Source organism: Manduca sexta, chromosome 23, assembly GCF_014839805.1.
Source record: "Manduca sexta isolate Smith_Timp_Sample1 chromosome 23, JHU_Msex_v1.0, whole genome shotgun sequence".
Classification (NCBI taxonomy): domain Eukaryota; kingdom Metazoa; phylum Arthropoda; class Insecta; order Lepidoptera; family Sphingidae; genus Manduca; species Manduca sexta.
In genome coordinates, this window is record NC_051137.1 from 15,588,643 (window position 1) to 15,607,348 (window position 18,706).

The following is an 18,706-nucleotide window of genomic DNA, read 5'->3' on the forward strand; positions in this document are numbered from 1 at the left end:
TCTCCCTGCTCCTCTGAATAGGCACCCATATTATCTTTAAATTTGTCCAGGTGAGCATGTAGCATATGGAGTTTATGGGACATTCTGCAGCCCATCAATTTAAAACTTTCAAGCATAGTTTCAATGAACTCTTCATAATTGTCGACTCTGTTATTTCCAAAAAAACAACTGACTACTGCTTTCAGACGCTTCCAGGATTATTTTTCATGAGCAATAAGGAATTTTGTGAAATCTACGCTGCTCATTATTTGTTTTATTTGTGGTTCAACGAAAATACCAGTTTTAACTTTAACTTCAGATAATTTGGGAAAAAATCACTTTAAATATTCAATAGCTTCAGAATTATGATCTAGAGCTTACACAAATTGCTTCATTAGCCCTAACTTTATATGTAACGGTAGCATCAATATTTATTTAGACTCTACTATTGGTTTCACTTCCACATTATATTTTCCAATTTGAAATTAACACAAGCACCGTGAGGCACCTATTTCTTATCTTGATTCCGTATTTTGAGGTTATAATAAGCGTCATAGGCTTCGCAATGCTTCAAAATCGTTGCCAAAGCAAATTTTTTGCTTCTTAGTTTAATAAATTCACCGCAAATAAAACAGAATTAATCAACATCCTGTTTACACTTTCTTGGTACCATTTTCTAACCAAGTACGACATAAAAAGTCGGTTGTTACAACTCAAATATATTTTTTTTTAAATAGTAATAGACTAGTAAACACTCACTACTGCTGTTCAGACATAATTCACAATTTGCAATTAAAATGATCAAAATGCTACCGCCTATTGCTCATAAGAATCAATTAAAATCTTCAAAACGTACTTATCAACATAAATCAGACAAAAGCAAACTTTAAAAGTTAAAAATGGATATCCGAGTGTTTTTTGATGTTTCGAATCAGAATTCAAGCATTAGAACAGAAACACAAAAAAAAATTTTTTTTTTGTCGACCTGTGTTATGGAAGACACTAAAGTTAAAAGAATGATTAATTAAATCGAGTGAGCGTCCTCTGAAATCCGCCGCCCCTAAGAGACTGCCGCTCATAGGCCGCAGCATATACGGCCTATTTACAAATCCAGGACTGCAATGAAGAATGTATAAACAGATACTTGCATAAACTCAACTATGTTTCTATTCCATCTAATAGCCTACCAGTTTAACTCCTATACCATACTGTACCTACCATATAAACAACAAATTAAAAAGTTTATAGAGCTAGTACTAAGTCTGTGCTGGGAATAAACACATTCTGTTGTACTCGTTAAGTCTAGTTTAGTGCTTGAATAAAATAAAACGTAAGGTCTGAACGACGAATGGAACTTTTAATACACTTACTTTACAGCTACAAAGGGGTAAAAGAATGGGTATTTAAACAAATAAAAATAGGGAATAGAAGACATCAATGTGCGGTTACCAAATTTTGTTACATCAGAGTGCAACCTAGTGTTAAAATGTCATTTTTTTTTAAATGACTCTACGCATTTTAGCCTGGCAAGGGCCGGCCTACTCTCTCTCAGTAGTTATAGGAGGCCCGTGCCCTGCAGTGGGACAGTATATAATACAGGGCTGATATTATTATTATTATATTATTAAAGGTCGGTTTATACAAACACATCGGACTTTAGGGTGAGCGCTTTAGGCGCTCGCAACCCTTGAAAATTAAGCGACCATGCTTAAGGGCAACCCATTAACGGGATACGAACCTCGGCTCAGGACGGTCACTGGGCGAGGATCAGACATCAACGATTAGGAAGAGAAAATTACATTTGATAGCTTCTTGTTCTCAGACGTAAACTCCTGACGGAGTGGTTGCGCCTTTTGCGAGACTTCTCTCTCTCTCTATTCATTTGATAGATATGTGGGAGAAATTATAACAATAAGATCCGTTTATTATCTGCCCACTGTAGAGCACGGGCCTTCTCTACTACTAAGAAGGTGTAGGCCTTAGTCCACCGCCTTGGGTTAGCGTGTGTTGGCATACTACAATTGTATGAGAAGATATGTAGGGTTCCTCACAAAATGTCCGAGGATGGCTGAATTTGATACTTGATATTTTTTTATCTCCTTTACATTGGTAATAAAGACACTGACACGACTGAAATCCAGATAGTCTTAATATCACCCCACTGAGCAGACAATTAATCTGGTGAGCCTTTTTTAGTAAATACTTTATTATAAATGGAAAAGTTGTTGTAAAATTGTTTAGATGTTTATTAGAAGTAATTCCAAAAACTTCGGAAGAGATTTGGATGAAATTTCGCACAAATATAGTCATGACCAACATGTCCTGAAGCAATATTCATTATATAGAGCCATTCGGACGGGTGAAACAGCTGTTCCATATAGCTATAAATATCAAGTTTTCATTATACATTCATAGAAACACCACAAAGCTCATAAAATATATGTAATAAAGTAAACCAAATATTTTAGAGTATAGCCAACATTTTCGCTGAAATCGATTACCCGCATCCATTAACGTCTTGGAACAAGAAAATTTCCGATCAAACATAGAATCTCTGACGCGATGCCACGGAAACATGTGTCTGGGGAGACGTGTGGCCTCGATTCTGTATACACACGCGGAATTCGCGTGGTTACGAACATAGGAATTAGGGCTTGAGCAAATTATATTTGAAACATCACGCTTTATCCTTAAAGGCATAGGCAGAGGTGCAACCAGGGCAGTATTTTTTATACTGTATGTCCGACCAATGATGGTATGAGAGGCGACCCTATCGCTATATCGAGCACAAATATCAAACTCCGGGCTGATACTGAGCAGAAAAATCCAATAGTTTGGAACAATTAAATGTTTCATTGGTTTGAGTATTTCTAGTCAATGAATGTGAGATTTTATATAATCGTATGACCGCGCACAGCCAATTACTTACCAGTAGCGAAAGGTGAAATTCGAAAAGGAACCCGACACAACATGTAGGTACTAATATGCATAAATGCGGTCTACAAATCATTCTAATGATAATTAGATTATAGATAAATTCCTCATAAAGGGAAGCCGGTAGAAATTGGGTTATATAGAACTTCGCCACTGTTACTTATGATATATCAAAATATATTTTTCGTTGATTTATTGGCGTGAAACATTTCCAATAATTAATTTTGATAACGTATGATTAAACAAGTTCCGGGGAAATCAATTATTTAGTAATATTAGATTTCTATACCATTTATACTGACTGATTTCTCACCACATACGTTTAGTGCTATGGTGTTCGTATTGACACGGTTTATACACGGCAAGACTTATGCGTGACATGTAAATCATGGTACGGAATTAACATCAAAAAAGCGATTCGGTTTACGTGCGTATAACAGACGCTTTTGCTGGTTACGTCAGTTAATAAAATGTTGTGTAATTTATATGAATTGATTGCTCTCATTAGATAGGCTAAGGGTATAAGGAAGTATGGCTAAAATATTATATCATATTGGTATAAATATTATTTTTGTTTTAAAGACTTAACACACATACAGAAACGCTAGTATGTGTATTTATTTGCTTGGTTGACGTTGCTCAAAGGTTTAGATAAAAATCAGCACAAAGCTTTTACTGTTTGGCATATGCTGATATAGGTCCATTTGGCATTGTTGTGGTGGGACTTATACCATGCAGACAACGTGATATTTAATTACCCATGTCTCTATAAAAATATATATTTTTTGTACCTATATAAAGTATGTTGTACTACCCAAATAGTTTATTTCTTACTTTCACATATAACTAGCTGACCCGACAGACGTTGTCCCGCCTTAACTATGAATTTGCAGCGCGCATTCTGTCAATCGCTGAAATTAACTTTTCTTAAATATTTCTAACGTTCCGCTCAACGTCCTTATTTCTTTCTTTCAAAAGATCCTTCTCCTGACAATAACAAACATAACAAAAAAAAATTGTGAAATCGATCCAGCCGTTCACGTGTGATGGCGTGACCAAGGGAAATAGGGATTCATTTTTATATATTGTTACAACGCAGCACATGCCAAGCAAAGCCAGCCATGCAGCCACGTGTTAAGCCAAGCCAAAGCCAAAGCCAAGCCAAGCCAAGCCAAGCCAAGCCAAGCCAATCCAAAGCCAGCCATGCAGCCACGTGTTAAGCCAAGCCAAAGCCAAAGCCAAGCCAAGCCAAGCCAAGCCAAAGCCAAAGCCAAAGCCAAAGCCAAAGCCAAAGCCAAAGCCAAAGCCAAAGCCAAAGCCAAAGCCAAAGCCAAAGCCAAAGCCAAAGCCAAAGCCAAAGCCAAAGCCAAAGCCAAAGCCATGCCACGGAGGTTGAATGCCGCAACTTCCACTCGAGCCAGCCAGCAGTATCAATATTGCCTATGGTTCGACGTTGATTGTTCGTGACATGACATCCAACTGTTAAATGACGGGTATAAAAACCCAAGGCATTAATTTCAATAGACATTCAATTGTGTGCACTTGTATAAGGCGAAACGCTGTCCGACTAATAAAAAATAATCTGGGTCACATTGCTGTGTACGTATAAAAAAAATCAGAAGTACCTGGTTACCCATTATCATGCTAGTAGTTACTTAAAAACAATACAAAAAAAAAACTAGAATTTCTGAATAGATCAAAATACATCACAAAACACCACACTAACCTGTTCCTTATTGTTTATGTTTTTGCTTGAATTTACTAAATATTCCCGTACATTTGGCACATAACGTTTGGTTAACAAAACTGTTATACTAGAGCGTCGTGTCACCGCGACATCCGAGTGGCCATCGCAAACGGCCGCAGAAGGTATTTCTTCAAGTGATTTCGACCAGTCCACTGCGGTCTGTTGGCACTAACTACTTTAATACTACGCGCTCCATCGGTTACTGATATGGCCGGATATTATAACATGTTTTTATTTTTCTTTTTTAATAGCCTTAAGTATGTTCATACTTCTATCATTAAAGGATTAGGCAGCAGCGCAATTTACAAGCAAACGAATGTTTTTTTATACATATACATAGGTACCTATATAAAATCACCGATCTTATGTTATTAGTAATAAAGATACATTTACAGAAATTCAATTTTTATTTATTTCATTTAATATTAAATTTTAAAACGTAAAGATATTTAAAAAATACATAAAAACATTAGTTTGCTAAATCATTTCTTCTGAATATTGCACAATACTTAGTGTAACCAGCGATTATGCAAATATAACTGAGACGAAAATATATCCTCCGAAAATACTACCAAAAGACCACTAAATCGTGGTCACCCTACATATCCACGTCGTTCCAACGAACTATGTCCGGCCGGAATCCATCGTTTGTACTGTACGAGCCTTATGTTAACATAAATATCCACTGGTAAGCCCCCTTTATATGTCGTTCGGTTGAAAATGTACTGGAACCACCCCTTAAGGGCTTACTTCCGAGTCCGCAGCTTCTAGCTTACCACTTCAACGAAATAGACGCGAATGTACTAAAGCTTTCTACTTTGACCAATACGGGAAATGTATGAAACGATTTGTTATTTTTCACAAAAGGCAGGCAAAGGTAGACCACGTGGTCTATCTTATTTATTTATTAGGTACAATTACAGACTACAGACTAAATAAAGATAAGATCATGCTACACAAAAAAAAGCAAAGTAAGTTTGAAGCCCTATTACAACTAGACACAACAATTAACTTGAGCGAAAATAATGGAAAGCGATAACCGCTAGGTGGGATTTGATTTAGTTTTTTTTAATTTGGTGGTAGGATATATTTTATATCCGCCCGGATAGCGATCACTGTACACAAGGTGTTAAAACCCGCCATAGTAGCCCACGTAAGTTCATTGCGTTCTGGGATCAGCCTGCGTATATCAGGTTCTAACAGGCCGGCATAATTGTGTCGACTGCCGAGGGGTAATCATCTCTCGTTAGTCGACATTCTACCCCCACTCCACTTAACATTAGATGCAGTGGGGTCAATTTTCCGTGCACGTATTAAAAAAAAAAGACTAACAACGAAATGCGAGGCGCGTCAATTTTAACAGTTCGGTGTCATAAAATGCGTGCCACTGCTGATCTTGGCTTACAGGAGTTGTAGTGGTGGGTGTGAGAGCAAGATGATGTCGCAGAACGGAATCGAATCTTAAAATCTATGTACAGAACTGTGATAATAATTTCATTTCAACTACCGATTACTTGAAGCATTGAAAATACCGTGAGGTCTATTCAATATACGTTGAATTCTATAATGACCAATGAAATTAAAATGAATTTTATTTATGATATCGAGTCAATAGGTGCATTTGTCTTCAGTAATAACGATGAAGTTCGACATCTGCTTTTAGAGCATATAAATACACCAAAGCTTTTGTAGCATAGAAAACTAAATTGTTTGTTTGTTAACATCGAGTCTGTGGTATTAGCGATATTGTTTTACATGTGCGATGGCAAATGACAGGCAGTTTAATATTTGGGATATAAGGCCATCTACAAGCCGACGATTATGAGTTGAATTTCAATTAGTCACAGAGATGAATTTGCTTACAGTTAAAGTGGTTTTAAGGAATCCTGCATACGCCTAAATGTGTTCCGAGCTTAGTAAAACTGATCTATTTATTTAGTATTAATTACAGTCTTAATATCTTAATATGAATGACAGTGTTTGAATAATGTTCCTACTAACCGATTAGGCAATACTTTTAAATCAAATCTTCCTAACTCAGTTCCACGGTAATCAGACCGTTCTACGAGCTGAAAGCGAAACGTCACGACAAAAAATCGCACGAATATTCCAAAATACCTACACACCAGACAACAAGAGCTCAGAAATCCGACAAAGCAACCATTAAATTCAGCAAAGTACACACAAACCGCAACGCCGCACTTTCACGGGATAATTCGCCTCCAGACGGAGCGTGCGTGTGTGCTCTTAATAAGGACAGAGCAAGCAAAGGGATTGAAGCGTGGAGCCTGGATAATGGCGTGTTGCTGAGTGCGTACTGTTATCGCTGACTATATGCTAGATAGAAACAAATGATATTGAATACATAGAACGAATAGTATCTAATCCAATAGACTGTTAGACGTGAGGTAGTTTTTTTATTGGTTCCCTCCGATTTAGACTGCAAAGGCCTGGCGGGGTATATCTGAAGGAAAGGAAAGGAACACTCTTAGGAGAGGCGGAGAGGAAAAGGCCAGGAAATGTTTGCGAGCTTTCATTAGCGTCTATGTGTAGTTACAACCATGAGGTATGAGATATATTGGGCACGCCACTATACTGGGCACGCCACTATAGCGGCGGTAAGTCCCCTCTTCGAGGTGTGGCTGACGAGACGTCACGGCGTCCTCTCATTCCGGACGACGCAGGTACTGACCGGTCACGGCTGCTTCGGCAGGTACCTGTATCGGATCCGGGTGGAGGATACGCCCGCGTGTTTTTACTGTGCGGATCGGCCGGAGGACACGGTGGAGCATACGGTGGAGGTGTGCCCAGCTTGGGCTGAGCCCCGCCGTGTTCTCACAACGGCCATCGGTGGCGGAGACCTCTCGCGTCGGGGCCTGGTAGAAGCCATGCTCCGGGGCGAGAGAGAGTGGGACGCAGTCACCTCCTTCTGCGAGGACGTGATGCTCGCAAAGGAGGTGGCGGAGCGGATACGGCGCCAAAGCGCCCAACGTCCCATCCGCCACGGCAGACGCACAAGACGCGGGCGTCGAACGTCTGCTGAGGATCGTCGGCCTCCGTAGGCGCGGACCGTCGGGTGACGAGCATTGGGTAGCCCGTCGCCCGAAACACCCCAACGGCTCCGTGTGTTCGGCGCGTAGTGTTCCACGCGCGCCTCGAAGAGCAGTGTCAGAGTAATCTGCGGGGCCCTTTAGGGCCGGTGCCTGCCTAGGTCTCAATGCCACCGGATCTTGGACCTAGGCACATAGGCAAAGGATGGGAACACCGTAGGTTCTTAGTCGGTAAAAGTCTGACACGCCCTCCCGCCCATCCCAAGGCGGGAGATAGTCAACTGACGATTTACCTACGTAAAAAAAAAAAAAAAAAAAAAAAAGGTATGAGATATATCCCCCCGTGTATGGGCTTGCATTCGGTGTGAAGACCTAGCGCAAAAGAATTGCCTCGTGACGTGAGTCCGTTGTAAAATATTGTTTTCTTTAGTGTCTCTACTTCTATTCTTAAAATCATTGCTGCAGTGCAACGAAGGCTGTACTACAGTTATTGAATGAGTAGGCTCGTTTTTGGAGCAACGTCTATGTTAACAGATATTCTTATAAATATATATTTTCTTATATCACTCTAATAATGGATGTTTTAGGGTTTCGTATTTCAAACCCATTATAAGATCTATTTGTTGTCTGTCTGTCTGTTATAACCTTTTTCTTGAGAACGCGTAGAGGTATCAAGTTGAAATTTATATCAAATACTCGGGTCTATGAGATTTTTCAGGTGTGTAAAAATTTAACTTTTTAAATCAGCGCGATCAAGAGATGTAAACGTTTATGTCGCATATTTTCGCATACTTTGCTATTTTATAATGGAATAGAAACCTATAGGTTTCTCATTTATCTATGATAATGGAATTTGTCATGAAATAACGTCTTACAGCTACAGGTAACAGAAAAAATCTAAAAAACCGTAAATATGTACTTAAATAAATAAAAAAAAAAAATACGGAATCCACGGTGCGCGAGTCCAACTCGCAATTATTCGTTATTTTTAAAGGATGGACATTGTCAACGAAGTGTTTTTTCATATAATAAAATGTATACCGTGCATCAAGCCTCCAATTAGCCTAAAATAAAAATTAACCGTAAATCCTCTCCATTTGAAAACATATATTGTATTGGCTGAATCTCTGCATCCATTTACGTAATAAAATAGGAAAAAACAGTTATGATAGGATTGGTATTTGTTATTGTTATTGGAACATATTTCTATGACACCGTGCAATCACGATAAATATTGTACGGCCAGATTTGCATGTATTTCATACGTAACACGGGGAATTAAATGTAACAAACAAACATATTAATCTACAATTATTGCTCGATCATATTTTTTATTTGATTGCTAATATAAATATGTAACTTATAATCAATGCAGAAATAGATAGATGCATATGATATTAGGTATCATCATCATCAGTCCGTTTCAGTCCACTGCTGGACAATGGACGTGCCCCCTTCCAAGATATTACCTATATATTAGGTGCAGTGTCACCCAAAACAATTAAAAGTGGCGGCCTAGCTGCGAGTGGAACGGACTGTTGAGACGAATGTCCACAGGTTCAAAACCGAAGGGCACGCAGTATTGTTTGGTATTTCACTGCGTTCGCCATCTTGAGACATAAGATGTTAAGTCCCATTATATCCAGTAGTTACACTAGCTACAATGTCCTTCTAACTGAAACATAACAGTGACTAACTGACTACAGTGTCCTTCTAACCGAAATACAACAGTGATTACACACACTGCTGCTAGCCGGCAGAAATAGACATTGCGATGGTACCTACCCAGGCGGACTCTCACATATAAGAGACCTACTACCTCCTTATAAGGTGTAATGTAATATAAATGTACAATATTATAATATTTTAGTGCTATAGTAGACACTTTAATACTTGTATACTAGCGTACATCTAATCAGAGTGTAAGGGTGCGCCGCGATCAATTCGCACCTAACCTAAACACAATAAACCTTGTACTAGACAAGTGTCAGCCATCGAAGCTTGCGACAACTAATGAGTAACTCGTCAGCATCTATCGTCTCGTGTCTTGATGTAAACGAGATGAAACGAATGTGACGCCGCTTTGTAGTTGCCGTTGTTTGCGCGACACTTCATTTGCTTTATTGTGGTAAAGGAATGATTGAGTGTGGTGTTAACACGGCATACATACAAAAGATCGTGTTTTATGTGCTATTTTGTTTGCCATTCTACATGTTTGATGAAATTGAAATATTTCGTATATATTATTGTTCTACGTTGTTGTAAAACAAATCAATTACTATATTACTGTTTTTTTTTTGTTGTAGTTGTTACGTTTCTTTTACTTGGATTGTTATTTTTTAATCTTATAATATAATAATATAGTTTATAATAATATCAGCCGTGTATTATATACTCACCCAATGTTGGGCACGTGCCTCCGCTACTACTGAGACGGATTAGGCCTTAGTCCACCACGCCGGCCTAGTACGGGTTGGCAGACTTCACATAACCTCAAAATTATTATAAAAAAATTCTAAGGTATGCAGGTTTCCTCACAATGTTTTCCTATACCGTACTTCAAGCGGCAATCCACACCAATAAAAATCCCAACACCAAAAGAATCAGCGATGCGTAGACATTCGATTCAACACAGAACATTCCCAAAATCCGTTTAACCATTTAAATATTTAGTTACGTATAAACAGGAGCTATTTAATCGCCCGGCGTCGGATTACTTTAACAATTTTAAAACAATTCCGGGTTTCGGGAAACCGATCCGCGAAATAGCATCAATCTGATTCTTGTTTGTTTTGTTTGAATTCTAAATACGGACTCCATGTCTATCACATGTGAGTGGCTAGTGTGAGTAGAATAGCGCATCGGGGGTTCCGCATATTATGTTTATTTTTTAACTATGTGTTGCTCGCGGCTTCGACGCGTGAACAACCATTCTTTTCGATACACAAGTCCTTTTTATTACATCTACTGAGAGGGATTAGGCCATAGTCCATCACATTGGCCTAGTGCGGATTGGTAGACTTCACACACTTTCAAAATTCCTATAGAGAACTTCTCAGGTGTGTAGGTTTCCTCAAGATGTTTTCCTTCACCAAGCGATAATTCACAAAAAAAAACACACAATTTTAGAAAAGTCAGAGGTGTGTGCCCTTGGGTTTTGAACCTGCGGACATTCGTCTCGGCAGTTCGTTCCACAACCAACTAGGCTATCGCCGCTTTGAATTGAGATAAAAATGGAAAACCTCACGACATTATCTTACATGAAAACAACATTATTTAATTGCATTTTCAGAGTATACACCCAATATTTATTACATGCGCGGAACCCTACAGGTTCAAACACTAACATACGTAATTTATAGTATATACACGTGTTTTGTATGGTTTAGGCATGAATGCGGTAATATTTTATAGATATTTTCTAACCTCCAAAATATGAATTGTATTTTATATATACACACACACACACATCATCACGCATTTATCCCCGAAGGGGTATGCAAAGGTGCAACCAGGGCACCCACTTTTCGCCAAGTGTGTTCCGTCCCAGAATGTGATATTGGGCGAACCTATCGCCATATTGAGAACAAATTCTAGACTCCGGGCTGATATTGAGCAGAAAAACCCAAATATCACTGTGCCCGACCCGGGATTCAAACCCAGGACCTCAGAGCGCTGCCGTACCGCGCATGCAGTACAACTACGCCACCGAGGCAGTCAATGGTATTTTATATATTGAATATTTTGACTTTAAGAGATATAAATTACCGCGACATAGTACATCAGCTGTAGTGGGATCACTTGAGCACGTATAAAAAATAATAATAATTTGTACTGAAAGATTAATCCGAATTTAAAAAACTTAAGTGAACTTAACCAGCCTCAATGCAGTAAAGATATATTACAAGATCAGTCAACGTGCACCCCACGCTCGGCTTCCCTACGTGACCGCATATGGGAAGAGGATCTAAACTGAGGATACAGCAGACGGAGCTCGGCTCAAACAATTTCATGGAAGATAGCGCCGAGTTCGGTAGACATTTGGAATATTCTAGAATGATGGCATTGCATATGAATGCATGTCTCGTCTCTTTGTTTTGATAATGTGATAAGTTCAAATGATAATTTTTTTAAATTTTATTTTTCTAAATTATTCTGCATCTTTTACGCTTATCGCTTCAGTTCCTAACAATAACATATTAGATATAAGTTCTTGATATCAATTGTTACGAGCCCTTACATCATTATATCCAACTAGACAATAGACATTGCTTGTGTCTTCGCTGACGTTTAATACCTTACCCATTACAAAAGCCCCTAAAACACTACGACGCGACGCGGCGTTACACTCATCAATTTAAAAATCCAGGACATGGTGTACCAGTATGCTAAATTTTACCCAAATTCATTCAATTGTTTCTGCGTTTATTCTAACAAACATCGAACATCCAAACATTAGCATTTATAATATATGTAAGACGCTAAAGGATCACAATTACTATTAAAAATAAACGTTGTTTCCTGTTGAATTCAATTTCAATATTGGATACAAGTCAACCACGTTAGTACGTGTTGACAATTTGATACAAAAGAGCAATTTATATGCCTTTAACACGTATCCTTCATTCAAGAGACTCCATCTCAAGTAAATACTAAAAAGAAAGCACACGTATAAATTCGTAGGTAATTTAATTAAGCCCCAACACGTTACATGGAACATAATGTTTCATGCAGAACATCGCTGTAAAATCTTATCCGGCTTGAAGGACCATAAAAATACCCTCTTTCGGCGCACGCCTCACGTGAAGTGCGGTGAAGAGAACTTAGTCGTGTGGTGTGGAGATAAAATTAATGGTTAAATGAGTACTCACTACACTTTATAGCTTACGACGTACTTACTAGTAGGAAAATTACAAAAGGAATATAATGATTATGATAAAGCAGTCTTCGAAAAAGTTTACCAGTCTCATATTTATGTTTTGTTTCTAGATATTTCATCTAATTGGAGTCTGTTAGCTTCACATACCAATAAAACCTCAATATATTTCGGGATATTTATCTTCACCGCCAACAATATTAATAAGCAATATTTCTCTTATATTTTATATAACCGCAGTGGAATCTAATTACCCATTAAACACACTAACCTTGAATCAAAGAAAACTGTCGTAAATCCACGCTGAATGTTATTGTTATTTTTCACGTCTGTGTTCCAACTTGGGCCGAAGTCAGAATGCAGCCGAACAAACAATATTCCGTTTATTTTCATCCAACAGCTAGATTATCCACAACCGCTCCGGACGATTGGTATACAAATTGATTCGGATCTGTGTCTATTTGTAAAATTGATGGGGGAACTTCATTTGGAACTGTTTGTAGATTGAATAGATAATATAGAATATCTGTGTAGATGGGAATTGCAAATCATTATGTCTGGTAATTGCTTGTTATATTTTAACTGTCGAAAAGGGAGGGTATATCCGAACTTTTTTTATTCGGGGCCGGTAAACTAACCCCACTGCACCTGATGGTAAGTGGAGTTGGGTCCAATAGAATGTCGACTGATGAGAGAGGATTACCCCTCGGCAGTCGCAATAATTATGCCGGCCTGTTGAAACCGGTTATGCAGCGACTCACTGAGGTCGGCCACTATGGCGGGTTTTAACACTTTGTGTACAGTGGTCGCTATCCGGCCGGATATAAAATATAACCTACCACCAGGGATATATTCGGTATAAATTGCGGGTTCACTATTACAAGGTCCTATGTTAATATTTACTATTGTTGCAAAAATGTTCATGTTGGAAAAAAATTTAGGACTATATTACATGATCCCGTTTTTATTTATCTTTCTGGATTATTAGAAATTTGACTGAAAAGACTTCAATTATGTGATAGGTATAATTCAATTTGTATATCAAATAAAACATAGAACCTTGTAATAGCAAGCCAGTGGTAATGTAACCTGAGCCGATTATTTAAATATAAATACGTGACGTGATAAAAAAATATCACTGCTACCTTGATTTAGTTAACGTAGATGATGCGAATGGTGTCGGATTAGTTGAAGAATCAAGCACTAGGATCTACGGGCGATTCTCAATATGTTAAAAAAAATTACATGGCGATACTTACAAAAATGATAGCCGCTATCTAAAAAAAATATTTTGCAGTATTCTTTGACATAGCGACAGACTAATAATATAGATAAAAACATGTCAATCAAATCTTTGGCCTTTCCTCATTCATGTTACCTTCACCAGTCAAAAAGTAATAAATAAATAGAAAAAAGACATGACGCAGCCTTGGTGCGCATGACATGGTGTTTCAAACAAAATTTTATGACAATGTTTATTTGTAATAGAAATGTGCGGTGCGTTTTGTCAGATCGCAAATTAAAATGGTTTATGGAAAAACGTAAAGCAATTAAGCAAGCCGGCGTAGTTATTGCAACTGTTGAGGTGATACATGATTACCTTTGGAATGAAGATATTGCAAACAATGATCAAAGAGCTGATGTTTAATGACCATCCAAAACTGAATGTTTACAAACTTCAAAATATATTTTACAATGTTTTAGGTGAATAGAGAATGCCTACACAATTATGTTCGCCTAGGCACAAACAATATGCTACCTCAAATGCAATGGCATCGAAGACCTCTGGTTTTGTTTTGCGGTGTTTACGGACAGTGGTTACTTATCATCAGGTGACCTACTCGTTTGCCATACTACTGTAAATAAAATGATATATAATCTGGTGGTAGGATATTTGTATCCGTCTTGATACCAACTACCGGACATAAGGTGTAAAAACTGCCATACTGGCCCAAATAAGTACTTCGCATTTCGAAATCACCCTCTATACACCCAGTTTCGAGAAAGCCAGGATGATTGTGACAGGGGTAATCATCTATCGTCAATAGATATTCTATTTGGATTATACCCCATATAAGGCAAAGTCACTATGTTGTACGACGCAAAAACAACTATATAAATGAGTTTGTAGGTACTAATTACACTGTACAAATGCAAAAGTCCATTCCACTGTCGTCCGCGTGAACGCAAATTGTTCAAATTACCTCCAAGTTCCACACCTAGAAACGACTTTAATGCAATAAATTTAAGAACGATTACGACTAACGAGGGAGCTGTGGAAACTCTCCATTATTTAAGTTAGGATCGGAGCCGCGTGACGTTCTGGAAATTGTTTGTAAATTGCTTTTTGTTATACCTAATTTATATACCGTTTGTATGCCTACTTCTCACATATGCTACCTTAAACTCTCACTTACTTTGCTATTGACATAAAATTAATAATTAATAATATTGGACACTGGGGGCACGAAACTCCTCTATTAATGGAATTAGACTTTAGACCACCACGCTGGCCTTATGTGTATTGATAGACGTCACATACCCTTGTGATTCCTACAGAGAACTTGTCAGGTATACAGATTTCCTCACGATGTTTTCCTTCACCGTTAAAATAAACGATAATTCACAAAGAATACATGCGTAATTTTATAAAAGACATTGGTGTGTGCCCTTCGGTTTTGAACCAACTACTCCGTTCCACAACCAACCTGGCTATTGCCGCTTTTATTGCTTTTACCATGGTAGAACAATATTTGTATCCGCCCGGACAGCGACCACCGTACACAAGGTATAAAAATCCGTCACAGTAGCCCTAGAAGTGTGTCGTGTTCCAGGATCAGACTGTGTATATCCGGGTTTAAATAATTGTGCCGATTGGCGAGGTATAATCATCTCTCATCAGTTGACATTCTAGACCGACCCCACTCCTGCTACCATCTAGTGTAGAATTTTCTTTTTCCGCGTACATATATAAAACTGTCATAGTTTAGACAAAAATAACAGTAACTTTGACCGCAACTTTCAGTGAAGGAATCGGCATTCAATGTCAAGTTAAGCGTTCCATTTTTTATTTTGGCTAATAGATATTTCAGTAATAGATAATAAGTATTTGGGCAGGATAGTCTCTGTAATTTGACCATGAGGTGCAGTAATTTTGACAAACCAAGATTCATACAACAAACCCCTAAAATAGGTAAGAAAAGATAGTTTCTGAAATTTGACCACCAGATGGAGTAACTTTTCCATGCCAAGATAAGTACATAATCTGCAACCAGCGCACATAAAACGTATGCTTTAGTGGCGTAGACAAACGCGATCCGCGCGCAGCACAACTACCACACTGAGGTCTCAGATTCGACTCTTGGTTCTACTAATGTAATATAAAATTCTGCTCAATATCACAATCAGGCCCGAATTAAAATACCTTGCCTACAACCTAACCTAACATGGCAAAATTTATCATACATCGAGTTACCCTTTAAAAAAAATACGGAGTGATTATGCGTATGTAAAAACCCCATGAATAGCAAATTAACTACCCGTACCGTAACGTTTGATTAGCCGGCGCCATTTTGATGACGTAATAATTGATACGCCGCGCCGCGACGCACCTAAGAGGATTTCGGCTAATACCGGCTGTTTATGTTGCGAATTTATATCAGTAATTATGTTTGATCGAACGTCTTGTTTGCGCAGGACACGTTGGGGTTAATTTTGTTTGCCAGAGGGAATATTTTCTTGGTTAATGTGCTATTTACTTTTAATGTACGTTACGAACCATCTATATATATTATAATATAACAGATATAAAAGTCCACACTTAATAACGATATAATACTATAATTAACTGGATTGATGCTGAATCTCGGGATAAGAAGTAACCTATAGCACTCAAAAGTAATGCTGTTTCCTATTAATTAATGAATTTTCAAAATCAGTCAAGTCGTTTTTTTTTATACCCTATTTTAACTCCTTAGAAATGAATTTACGAATTTTTTTTCTTAGTGTTTATTCACATCATTTAAGATCCCTTGGTGCACCCAGCGGTTTCAGCTGTGCGTTGAATAAGTCAGTCAGTCAGCTACGCAGTTTATTCTTTAATATATGTCGGGACGGTCATCGTAATCATCATTGTCTTTATGCTATATTTGCATAGCATACGGGTTTTCCGTGGGTAATGCAAGCAAAAAAAAGCAGTAATTACTGGACACTGGTTTTATTATACATTAACAGTAAAGAAGATGGTAAAAGCTTCTCTTTAATTACACACTATTGATTTTTTTTCTTGCTTTGAATGACTAGACGAGCTTGTCGTTCGCCTGATGGTAAGCCATACAACCGCCAACAAACAATAGAAACACCATCCAAAACCTTGAAATTACAAAGTATTGTGTGGTATACCACTGCGTACGCCATCCTGAGATAGGAGATGTTAAGTCTTATTATGTCCAGTCATTGGCTGCATTGTAGATTAGTTAAATTAAGACAGACTATAAAAATATTATGTCGAAAGCTTACCAAATATTCCTTAGAGACGTTACTCCTCCCGAAATATGAACAACTGGAATCTTTACCTGAAACGAAATAAAGTCGATTAGAATCGTGTTTTGGGGACTTCTAATATCCTCGGGAACATTAATAAACGTAAGGCAACTGATTGTTAGATTGCTCTAGTATCTTAACATAGTGTTAGGATTTATATTTGGTTCTATTTTAATGCAGGAATGGGTTTATCTATGTGGCTTTCATCCATATTCATTAACCACTAAATTCTAAACTCCAGGCTGATAATAAAAAACCAAATACCACTGCCCGACCCGGGATTCGAACCCTTTACCTCAGCCCGGTAGTCGCACCGCAAAATAACTACGCAATCGTGTCACCTAAAATAACTAATCAAATATTAATTGTCACCACTGTGTTAGACAATTTACTGGCCGAAGATTATGCCTACGGCCGTACGTTTCGCGGAAATTTCACCGATCCGCGCGAAACACATTTTCCGCCCCGGGAAATGTGAAAATGCTCCGAACGGCGACCCGGCGACGTCGCCCTGTGAATTTCCTCGAATAACTTTTATATTTTGCATATTTGATTTCAAAGTTTTCCGAATACAAGGATTTCGTTATTTACGTGCGCGAGATTTGGCGCGGATTGTAAGTGACATGTTTGTGAGGAAATAACTACCTTGTTACAATATAATAAGGTCTAGAAACGAGATGTAGAAATTTTTTATGCAGTTCGTAAATATTTTGAATGGTGGTAAATCGTGTTATTATGTAGGCATATTGTTACCTAAGAAAAAGGAAATAATAAACAATAAACAAAATGCAATGTTTTCTACAAGGATGCACAAATATTTATAACACCTAAAATAGTTTCTATTCAATCATAATAAGCACACAAATTTAAGTGTCATATTCTAATTAAATTAAATTAAAATTATTTTATATTAGTTTAATTTTAATAAGCAATAATCACCACTGAAATTTTCATCAAATCAAAAACGCACTAAACTCAACACTTTGAATCTAGTACGCAACCCGCCCCATCTTTAAGAATACTTATTTGAAGTGAACAAAGGGTCGTTGTATGTCGTGTTACTCGGTGAGGCAAGGTCGGTATATTGTAACCGCCTGTTGCAAACGTTTTTAAATCGTCGTCCCGATTGCAAAGCGGTGTAAGTCGGAATATGCTAAAAATTCAATAGCGACTGTCAATACAAATGGGTTATAGGTTATACGAATGATTCTTCATCGAACCGTATTAGTATTTTACTCATATTTAATGAGATTTCATAATTGCCTAAAGCGACAAAGCGTGGATAAGTCACGCGAACACAAAACAAAAAAAAAATACAAAAAATTAAACCGTTTTAAAAAACCACTTAAAATGAAAAAAATAATTTCACATAACAGATATATACTGATTACTAATATTGGGGTCGGTGTACTGACAGTCCTGAGGTAACAATTATTAAAAAAATACACGTCGAATTGATAACCTCCTCCTCTTTTTGAAGTCGGTTATAAAACCGTGGATATCGCAAAATATTTAGTCATAGTTTGGTCATATTGTATCTGGTTATTAGGAGCTGCAAACATTTTTGTATAACCTGTA

The 18,706-nt window shown here is 37.7% G+C and overlaps 1 protein-coding gene across 3 annotated transcripts in view; it reads right to left on the bottom strand.

Moving 5' to 3' along the window:
• The window catches only part of LOC115449328 (RNA pseudouridylate synthase domain-containing protein 2), a 494,984-nt gene that overhangs the window by 260,021 nt on the left and 216,257 nt on the right, over window positions 1-18,706 (bottom strand). Inside the window, exon 1 of one of the 3 annotated variants that reach the window (XM_037442071.1) lies at window positions 17,105-17,121. The exons of the other annotated variants lie outside the window; for them this stretch is intronic. The gene's annotated coding sequence lies outside the window, so the exon portion shown is untranslated. Of the gene's footprint in view, window positions 1-17,104; window positions 17,122-18,706 lie in introns of those variants that run through there. 3 annotated transcript variants of the gene reach the window in all.